Genomic DNA, 6,725 nt, shown 5'->3' with positions numbered 1-6,725 from the left:
GAGGGGCACATCAATCCCGGTCGCACGTTTGTGAAACCCACCTCCCACTTTCTTCCACAGCCGTCCGATGTGGTGAATTTTTTCTCACCGCTTGCTTCTCTGGATGAGTCTATGACGGTTGGGCCCTCTTGTGAATGGGGTCCCGTGGCTAAGAGAAGAGGGCAAATGATTCGCGTTGCTCGTTTTTCCGATACGGTGGAAACCTAGACTACCACGATTGGTTCCGGACCACCTCTCGTCCCCCAATCAGCCGCCGCCTCCTCTCCTCCTCCCCCCGCCGCCTCCTCTCGTTTTCTCTCCCACTGTGCTGGTCGCGGAGGGTGAGCGGCGTGCGCGGGCGGCTTCCCGGAGGAGGCTAGCGGCGCGGGCGGCGAGGAGACCGGCTCGGAGGTTGAGCTCGCGCCGTCTCACTCTCCCGGCCGTGTATGCGGGCACAACGGCAGCGGCTGCCTCGGGGAGAGGAGGATGCGTCGGCGGTCCTTGGTGCGGGACATCCGCTCGAACTGGCGCGGGGGAGACCGGATGAAGCAACGGCGGCGAGGCTCGCGATCTCCGGTCGCCACCACCTCCACGCCTGGCGGGGCTCGAGATCCCCCGCCTCATCCTTCCATGCCTCTGCACCCGACGATGACGGCCCAGCCATGTTGTTTGGGCGAGGAGGCAACGGATCGGGAGGCGGCGAGATGAAGCCTTCAATCCTTCTTCCATGGCGCCACCTCGACCTCACGGATCTTGCTCGTCGTCGGTCGGGATCCGGTCGGCCGAAGCGGTCCAAGAGGAGCGGAAGCCGCGCGTCGTCGGCCGGGGCGAGTATTCCGGCACCTCCTCGGCGTGGTACGATTTGTTGACATGTGCCTTCCTATACTCGCTATCGCGAAGTTTCTTATGTTTCTTGCTTGGAGGTTCAGCAGCACGAGAGGTCATGGCGAGCAGCACCACGAGGGAAAAGAGAGAGGAAAAGTGCAAACGCCCGGGGGAGGAAGAGCGATGCGGCCGGCCGGAAACGATTCAATTGATTGCAATTCGGTGCTCCACATCGCCCGGGTATATAGTCCGTCAAAAACTGCCCCTTCTTTCTATTCTGATCTCGTGTTTACACTCGTCTTGCTTGGTATTCTTTTCCCTTATCCTCATCTATATTTCTGATTTCATAATAAATCATGCAGATGGATGCTACTAATCAGGGAGTAGGTTTATATACGTTTGAAGGTGGTAACCTTCTGTAATTTTATTCAGAGAAGAACAATAATAGTTATACCATCATATTGGCTTATCAACTTGGAGACAACTTTGTTGGCTGAAATTCTGCAAATGTACCAATTTTCTTGGTCATGCAAACTTTATTCTTGGTTCTTGTGTACTCGATGTTTCAAGTTCATTTATACAATTATTGGAAAAAGGAATACAGTATTGCATTTCTAAAGAAATTATAATGTAAATATCAATAGCGGTGAATTAAGGGTAATCTATAATTACCTTGATAATGTATCTCAATATGTTCCTAACAATTCATTTTATAGGAATCGAGAAGATTTGCGCAGAGGGCCTCTTCATGGTTTCATGGTCGAGCTCTCAACAGCTGCTGCTCCTAATCCTTAATGACCACATTGCCACCCCTTGTCGTCGTTGTCGCTGCGTTATGCAGCACTCGCCATCACCTCTCTACTCCGCCATGCCCTGTACGGAGTCGTCGGCTGCCTCTCATTCCCTCCAGGTTTACCCGCTTCCACATTGCCTTCAATCTCGGGGAACTTCAAGAACAAGAGGTGTTTGGTTTCTTTGTAAGCATATAATACGAGAGGTTCTTGACTCTTGTCTTTCATAGTTTTACTCAAGCGTGAACATATAATACAACTAATTAATGTGAATATGTGCAGTTTTAAATATACGAGTATATATAGTACGGATGCTCCTCTTTCCATTTTTATCCTTCATGCGAAATATCGTGATTTTTTGTTCGTCAAGAGCTACAGATTCATACTCGCACTTTGTGATTTTGTTCTTTTTTTCTTAGGATGTCATTTCCTTCGCTAATTCTGGGTGTAGTAGTACAAGTTTACTCACTTATCCCCATCTCACCTCTCTTTATGTCTATTGATAAATTAATCTTGGTTTGCAATATGTATTGCCTTGCTCAGACTAAGATTTATTTTCTACTTTGAGTGAATTTGTCATTCTATTTTTTGCATTTAGTTTATGTCAGCATTGGAAACTGCTAGCCTATTTTGTCGCTATCTATATTTTATATTTTAGTTTATCTCTCCATTGAAAAATGGTAGCATAAACTTTCTCGGTGAATTTGTTAGATATCTATTCTAGCTAGGCATAATTATTGTTATTTTATATGACCATTTACAGGAGGAATTTTTTGATCGTAGAAATTCGTTCTTCTGAAAACTGGCTTGAACTTTTACGTGGAGGCATGCATATATATAAATTCTGGAAGATTATTTTCAGATTATCACCTTCGATCTCCCGCACTTGAAGCTTTTGCTTCGTGGTAAAACAATCCATCACTTAATTGCAGACATTCTCAATCCCAATACAGTACCATTATTTAGTGCAGACATTCATGGATAAACTTGGATTCTCAACTTCTCATTGACTGAATTATAATGGTTGTGGTGACCTTGACAGTCAAGGTAAAGTGACTCATTTTCATCATGTTGGGTGTTTACATTTGCTGATTATTATGGTCTTAGGCTGTTGTTCATGAATTTTTTAGGTTTTCTCAAGTTCGATCAAATATGATATTATTTATTTAGAACATTTCTCCCCAAAATGAAGATAATGATGTGGGCGGAGCAGCTGGCCACGGGGAAGTCGAGGGCGACGGGCGGTTGGAGAAGGCGCAACGCGGTGCCGCTGGTGGGCGTGGGAGAGCAGGCCGCGGCCGGCGAGCTCGCGGAGGCACGCACGGGTGCGGCCACCGCCGGCGGACGCGAAGGAGGAGGCGCGCCCGGCCGAGGTCGGGTGGGAGGAGGCTGCGTGGCGGTGGGCGGCGGATCAAGATCCGGATCTCCTCGCTCTCTCTCTCCTCCTGGTCTTCAACGACACACGACGGATGGGGAGGATGGCTGGGAGGTGGTGACCTCGCTTCCCAAGAATCCATGAAGAAGCCTGGAGCTTGTGGCACCCTTTTGCTATAGGCCTAGGTATGTGATGTCGTGCATCCTTTCGTTCTTTGGCAGACCCTCCTCTTTCTCGCTTCATCTCTAACCCTTTGGTTTCTCTAATTTCTGCAGGAACCAATGGAAGAAGGAATGGAGGAGAACAGCATATGAAGATGAGTACCAGGACGATTGGACGAGAGCAACATCAATACACATGTTGCTGGCAGGAGAGTGATGCAAATATCTGCTGGATTCATGATTTCTTCTCTGTCCTAGGTAATATGCTAGAATTAATTTTGAAGTTGGCGGGTCAAAGCTGCATTGTTTGCGTCCGGTTGCTTTTGTAAGCTGTCGAGAGGACTTCTCATGCATCACCCTTGAAATTCTGGCTGGTTTAGTTACCTCACCAACATCAGAAGCTCAAGTTATTATAGCAGCAATTAGACTCGAAGCTTGATTGTACGTTGGCTGTTATCCGTAGGGTTCGTGAGTTGGAAAGGAGATGCTACTAGGCTACCCGGAAGATGTATTCAAAACTGAAACGCTCTTCACACTTGTCTAGGATGGCGTCCAAGTCAATTGTTTTCTTTGGTGACCAGGTAATGTAACCCATAACTTGCCAAGTTATGAATTTATTTTGCTAAATTGACTCGATGTCATCTCTGCGAGTATGTTTCCTGAATCCTAATATGTCATTAAGTTCATTTCACCATAAGCAAATGTTAGTGTTTTAGTTGTTTATTAAAATAAATATACAGTTCTCCTTCAAAATACATTTGCTATCTTCAACAGATTTTGGTAATTGGCAACATATATTTTAATTCATATTAATTTATTTTAGTTTTCGTATGATTTACATCTTTGTTAATATGTAATGGTCAAATGTCCAATGCTCGGTAATTTTTTGAATATGTGCTTTCCTTCTGTAGTCTCGGTTTTCGGATCTAAAGGGCATCAAAATGTTAGTTTTTTGTATTTTGGTTCAATTGCCATTTTTAGACAATTATGTTACTTCAGATATCTTTCGTGCTGAACTGTTGATATGATATGTCTCTGCACGCTCCTTTTGTAACGTGGGTTCTTCGGCTGCAGAAGTGTACCAATTGTGTTTAAAGAAGTTAAGAGGGTTTTCATTTTCCCTCAAGTAAAAGTAGTCAGCTCATAGGCTGGCGTGCAAGTCATAGTTTGTAGAAATTTGTAGGATAAATTTTTGGAATATGATGTTTTTTGAAGAAAGAAGGCATACACCCAGGTTAAATTTGTAGAACAACTATTTAGAATATGATCTGCAGCAGCTAAATTATATGAGGTTTGTTAAGCCTCCAACTGAATCGTCAATCTTGTTGTTCTCTAATGGAGATGGTGATACTGGTTTTCTGTTTTAGATGCCAACCTCCTGCTGTTCTACCCGGCTACGACGGGCTTCGTGTCTCTTTCTTTCCAAGTAGTGGCTCGGCTTCTCCGTCGGGCTTCGGGTTCTTGCTGGTGCTTAATTATTGCTTATTACATGTAAATGTGGTAGGTTTATCTAATCAGCACTAGGGCCACGGCGGTGAAATGGTCAGGGGAAGGGTACGGAGTCCGTAGAGGATGTGGCTATTATTTGTGGCCTTACAACATGAATTTACCTAGCCAATATGTAAATAGTTTGATCTGTATAAGATTATTCACAAAAGTTTGATTACTTACCTTATTGCGGAACTATATTAAAAGTGTAAATCTGTTTTAGTTGTCAGTTCTCTCAACATGTGTTTGGCATGTCTATCAACTCTACATAAATGATTTGTTTTTGGTTATTTGGAATCTCGGTGGCTTATCTTATTAGAAATATGGTGACTGTTTTTATACCTAATGCTCAATGGCGAATGCTTAGTTTTAGCTTCGAACGGAATGTCAAGCTAATTCGATGGGTCTTCTACGGGGTAAAAAAATGTTCATGTTTAACTAGGCACGGTTACGGATGCCAATAAGCCTGCCCGCTATTGTTTTACAATTGGAATTGATCAAGCTGGTTTGGTGATGCTGAGTGCGTAGCTGCAATTCATCTTCTTTTCCTCTAGACCGTGTATGTCTCTCCATCTCCGATCCCTCCTCGTTTAGTTGATTTGTTCGGTATGTTATCGGATCGCTCGCAATCATTTTGTTTACTTACGAGCTGATGCAAAAGAGTTATGTATAGCTGTCATTCTACTTCTAAAGACCGCTAGGATACCAGGCCATACGAGACACTTGCGAGGGCAAATTCATCCAGACAGAATGTAGATAGTTGGATTCAAGAGTCAGAGGTGCATTATGAGTTTATTCTGTACTTTTTTATGCCTGCAGATTGCTATTTTCTTTTAGTTTTTAGCATACGGTTATTGGTTGGAATAAACAATGCCAAAAATTCGTTACGAGGTTTTTGTGCACTTCATTATGGATAAGCATTCCGAAAATAGCATCCCTTCTTTCCCATTTTGCTAGCTCTGAATTCAAGGTCCCAAATCAAGGTTTGGTCTATCTTGGTTATCTCTTGTTGAGTTGCTTTCTCGCTTTACTACTTCATTATTATTCCTAGGGTTTGTTGCCTGTTGGTGTGGTCAGAATACACAATTTAGGTGCTGCTTTGGACCAGTAAAATGGTGCGTATGCAACCTTGCCAAGCTTCATGCTCTATATGATTTAAAGATTGATGGAAAAAATTAAGAATCCATACCTAATTATCTGGTAGATGTGGAGATGTTAGCGGAAGTTAAGATGCCCATTGCATTTTTAAGGATTTTAATATTCATAATTTACTTGATGATTATGTTTGAATACTTGCATATTCATAGTTTGATCTGTATAAGATTATTTACAAAAGTTTGATTACTTACCTTATTGTGGAACTATATTAAAAGTGTAGATCTGTTTTAGTTGTCAGTTCTCTCAACCTGTGTTTGCCTCATGCAAGGGAAGGTCTTGATTTCAGAGCGCGGTGGAGGCTTGCCGGACGGCGGCATGCCTAGGAGATGCGGGTAAAGCGGCACCACGGGGCTGAGGTTCGGCTTCTCCCTCCTCTCTTTCTCTGTCTCTTCCTCTTTGTCTATCTCTCTCTCATCTCTCTTTTTCGTTTCTCTCTTCTTTTCTGGTGGACGAGGGCACAAATACAGGGAACGGCGGCCAGATGCTTCGGAGGAAAGGGTGCGGTGGGTTGAGGACGTTGGTGGACTACTCGGATGCCTAGAAGGAAGGAAGAAGGACCGGTGGCATGGCCTCAACGGGATGAGGAGAAGGCGGATTCCGGCATGGCATTCACGATTGGATTTTCTTCTCGGTACCTTCGCTTCCATGGGTGTTTGTGCTGGCTCATGTTCCGATGGATTACGTCCGGCTTACAACAGGCGCACCGCAGCCCTGTTTCCCCAATGAAATCAGGTTCCAGTGAACTAAGTGGCTGCATCCACAAGGTAGTATGTAGGACCTTAATTTGTTACTTCCCCTTGACGTTGTTGTCTTCTCTTGCACTGTAGATGCTTTGTCGATTCCAGTTAGAGGTTATTCCAGATCAATGTATCAGAGTTTGTCATTTACTCTATGATGCCTGATCTGTAGGACTTTGTTGTATTACTTTTTTCCTCCTACTTGTTTCCT

This window comes from Lolium rigidum, chromosome 7, assembly GCF_022539505.1.
Source record: "Lolium rigidum isolate FL_2022 chromosome 7, APGP_CSIRO_Lrig_0.1, whole genome shotgun sequence".
NCBI lineage: Eukaryota > Viridiplantae > Streptophyta > Magnoliopsida > Poales > Poaceae > Lolium > Lolium rigidum.
The sequence above is the reverse complement of the archived record's forward strand: the minus strand, read 5'-3'. Positions refer to the sequence as shown.